Here is a 4577-nt window from a genome sequence, read left to right as displayed (position 1 = left end):
CGCAACACACGACAGGATTAAAGCAGGCATTCACAAAAATCAACACAGTAAATAGCAGTGGTCTCTGTAATGAGTGAAGATTTGGAGCTGTAATTAGAAAGTAAAAAAAGCAGACTTTTATTGTGAAATCAAAGTCCTCATGAAAGAGAAGTCAGGAAGTAAAGTGAACATGAAAGAACTCAACAAATAAGAAGGAGTGGATTTATAGGTTGTAGATCGCCTGCTGACACAGGTGTAGTAGACAGAAACTGACACCAAGTGGAAGTCTTAGGAAAGGAAAAAAAAATCTTTCAAGAGAAGAAAAATGTCATATTTTTGTCTTCCAAAACATAATCTTATGAAGAAAGTTTTTCAATATCAAAATAATCCAAATAGCTTGAGAAAACATGTTTATGTCAGAATTCCTTCCAAGCAAACTCAGCACGTTTGCTATTTTGTTGTGCTGTCCCAATCTACAATTCAAAATTCAAGTGGCCTAGAAATTTCCCACAAGTCTTTGCAAAAAAAAAAACAGTGTGTAACGATACTCAAAAACGTGTTTAAATGTATTTTTTTGACAAACTATCCACATTTTATCATCAGAACTGTAAGGACAGTGAAAACAAGCCACCCCCCTTGTTTAATTATTTTACAGTTATTTTATTATTGTTTAATTTTAAAACTGTTTATTTGTTTTGTGAGTTTCCTACAAATTTTGTAGTTACCATAAATGACCAGCAGGTGGAACTAGCGCCGTCGCAGAAGAATGACGTCATGCTGGAGCGCGAAAAGAGCAGCATGAACGAGAGAAAAGAAAGGAGTTTGGAGGAGCGCTGAGAGTTAGATTTGAGAGAAAACCACCTTTATGTGTTTGCATACGCTGCTGTACCTATCAGAACCCGTGAATAAACCGCACAAAATGTTCAGGAGTCTGCTGTTCATTTAAAGTGTGCAACAGAACACAGATTCATAAATAGATGTCGTAAAAGGTTCTCACTGATTGGATTTTGACTTTGTGAAATCACTGATGTCATGGAAAAAAGTAAAGTAGTGACCATGGTATCCAAATTGCTTTTAAAATCCAGGGCTCTAGATGGTCAAGCAGTGGTGGGATTAATTTGGACAGAGCTTTAGTGTTTAAAATCTTTTCTCAAAATAAGAATTCTTGGTAAGACATTTTTTTTCAAATCTCGTTGGCAGATTATTATTATTATTTTGCTTATTTAGAGAAAATCTGACGATTTTTCAAATTTATTTTTAAGGGTCCTGTTTTTGCAGTGTAATACGATATCTGAACAAAATCCAAAAACCAGAATAAATAGAACCAAATGCAGAAAAAAACATCATGCAAATAATTATGGATTCCCTCAGGAATCTGACCAGATGGGACGTGGAGGGAGAATTAGAACAGAAAAGCAGCAGAAAGTGATCAGTTTAAAGATCTGCAGCTATACAGGACCGGTCAGGCAGACTCCATCCAGACCTTCTGGAAGATCCTCCAGCGCAGCTAGAGTGAGAAGAACAAGTCCCAGAGAAAAACCTGGAACAGAGGAGCCTCCTCAGACAAGGAAGAGTGAAAGAATTCAATGAAACAGGGAGTATTCCCCTGAAGAACTGAGAAAGACCCTCAGAGGTTGCATAAGCTTTCCAGGAGATCCTTGTTGAAGACCCAACCAGGAAGTGGGAGCACCAACAATCCCGCCCAAAACTCAGGAATACATTCCTAATAAACTCAAGCCGCTCTGCAGAATCCAAGCCCAAAAAATAACAATTTTTAAGCAAAAAATAGGCTAAAAACATCATAATCGTAAATAAAAGACGACTAGGAATGCTTTTACAATAAATCAAAAGATGATTTATAAATGGGATTGTAATACAAGTGGGGTAAGAAAAGAAGTGCCCTGAGGAACTCCTCAGACACAGGGAAGAGAGTCACCCTCAGACCTCCTTGATTTTAGGGTGAAAGAAGCATCCCAGCATCCCGTCAGAAGAAACATAGCAGGAGCTGCTGCTGTGACTCTTAAATGATGTTCTTCATAAAAACAAACTTAAAATAAAAAACTTTTAAGACATGAAAATCTCAAACCGAGTGACAATTGTATACAAAGAAATTGAAGCCATTTGCATTAATAAAAATGTCTGTTTGGTTTAACAGAAGGAAAGAAAGGGAATCATTTGCATAGAAAAAACAAAACAAAGTCTGATCAGTCAAAAGAGAAGCACTTTACTGCAAAATACTGATTTTATTTTACTTTTAAATGACCCAGATGCCAGCAGAGCTTCACCGTGTCGTGGGTTTGATGAAGATGAGACGCCCGGAGCGCCCTCCGGCAGACCGCTAATCTCACCACAAACCTAAATCAATTACTGGGTTTAATCCTTTCGGTTAACTTGTTTTGGCGGATAATGCAGAGGGGATTTGTAGTTTTTTTAAAAGGGGGCTTATTGGTGCAGCTGTGCCTGGAACAAAAATGCTCTCTGCTGTAATTCCGACGGTTTTCCAAAGAAAACTGGGAATATCAGGAATGCAGGGAGAATTTTTTAAGATCTGTGCAAGAGTTGTCCTTTTCATGTTACCTTACACTGAAGGAGCAAAATGGCAGCCAGACATGTTAATACACTGGAAAAAAGGTCAAAAAGTGGATTATTTAATAAATTTGAGAGACAGAAAGACATTTTTCAAGTTTTATTCTAATTTTGATGATTAAAATTTGATGCTAATGTAAAAAAATAATAAAATTTGCATTTCAAAAATCCTAATATGAGGAAAAGTTAATGGATTTGACATTCAGTCCTGTCCCAGCCAGCAGACCAAAGTGGGCCCCATTTGGTTTAAAGTGGGCAGAAAATGTGGGCCACAAATGGAATTGTCCAGGGTTTCAATGGTGGCCCCACCTGTGTTTGCCCCAATTTGCCAAAGTGGACACTCAGTGGGTTAGCTTGCTATGCTATTCAGCCACCTGGTGGACAGTGGAGCTCGCTAGCTTGCTACAGTGGAGCTCGCTAGCATGCTCCAGTGGAACTCGCTTCACCGGAGCTCGCGAGCATGCTACAGAGGAGCTCGCTAGCTTGATACAATGGAGATTGCTAACACACTGTAGAGGAGCTTGCTAGCATATCACAGTGGAGCTCAGTAGTATGCTACAGCAAGCCTCGATAGCATACTACAGTGGAGCTCGCTAGCTTGATACAACAGAGCTTGCTAGCTCACTGTAGAGGAGCTCGGTAGCATATTACAGTGGAGTTCACTAGCTTGCTAGCATACTACGCTGTCCATTGAGCAGCTGGCTAGCGTAGTAAGCTAACCCAATGAGTCCCCACTTAAGTCAATGTGGGCAAACACAGGTGGGACCACCACAGAAACGGTGGACAAACCCAATAGGGGTCCAAATTTTCTGCCCTCTTTCAAACCATATGTTTCCCACTTGGCTTTGCTAGCCGTGATTTGACATCCTGAACCAGGAGAGGACACACAGAAGGTCGTTACTGAAAAAGCTGGATGTACAGAGAGTGCAGTATTATCAAGAATCAATGAAAACTGATGGAAGGTGGAAGAAAAAAACTGTAAAGCTGCACAAATACCTGCAGACTGAAGTGGACATTCATAAAAAAGGGAAGTTTCAAGCTGGATTTTCAAACATAACTGTTCCTCTGTAAGATTTCCTGGAGGTTCACGCCACTTCTCATCTCTGCGTCCTCCACAGGCTGACAGCCGTCTTCATAAATCTTTACAAACTTGCTTTGCAGTGTCTGTTTTCCTACAGAACAGCAGCAAATTCACAAGTACAGAGCAGGAAAAGTCTATCGGATCAAGTCCGGTGATTTTATTAAAGTGGGATTCTGGAACTTGAATGGCGCTGAGATCTAATTTGTTTGAAGATGTTTTCTCTGAGGGCTGGATTTGTTCAGAGTGCAGAGCAACAATAGAAATTATCAGTTTGTTTGGGGGGGTTGTGTTACTTTAGTATTCAGGCTTGATCTCACCACAGAAATGTTGAAACTATTCACTTCTGAATAGTTAATTTATTTCACTCCATTTTGGTCCAGGTGTGAAACTGTTTTTGGACCAAAAATGGAGATCTACTGCTGAATTTCTACTGTCAAAACAAACATATAGGCAGATTTTCCCACCAATAAACATGCAATTGCCCTAAGGAAAAATTATGCATAACTGTATGAAGTTTCATTTGATTAACCCTTTAACACTGGAGCTCCAGTATTTATGTTCTTTGAATTACTGTAATTTTTTAATTGTTAACACGATCAACGTAATTCTAGCAGATTAAGGAGAAAAGCGGCACATTTGTGTGTCAATAATGAACAAAAACATGAATGTAAATGTTAAATTTCCCCTTCGCAGTAGAACAATGTTAGATATTTTAGAATTAAATTGGGCAACACTGTGGTGTAGTGGTTGGCCCTCTCCCCTCACTGTGGATGTGAGTGTGAGTGAGTGTGTGGCCCTACGATAGACTGGTAACCTGCTCAGGGTGTACCCTACCTTTACCAGGGATAGGCCCCAGCAACCTTGTGATTAAATGGGGATGGATAGATTAGATTTTTTTGTTCATTCTGTTCCAATTTTTCAAGCCTAAAGA

Source organism: Oryzias melastigma, linkage group LG8 (assembly GCF_002922805.2).
Source record: "Oryzias melastigma strain HK-1 linkage group LG8, ASM292280v2, whole genome shotgun sequence".
NCBI classification, from domain to species: Eukaryota; Metazoa; Chordata; class Actinopteri; order Beloniformes; family Adrianichthyidae; genus Oryzias; species Oryzias melastigma.
The sequence above is the reverse complement of the archived record's forward strand: the minus strand, read 5'-3'. Positions refer to the sequence as shown.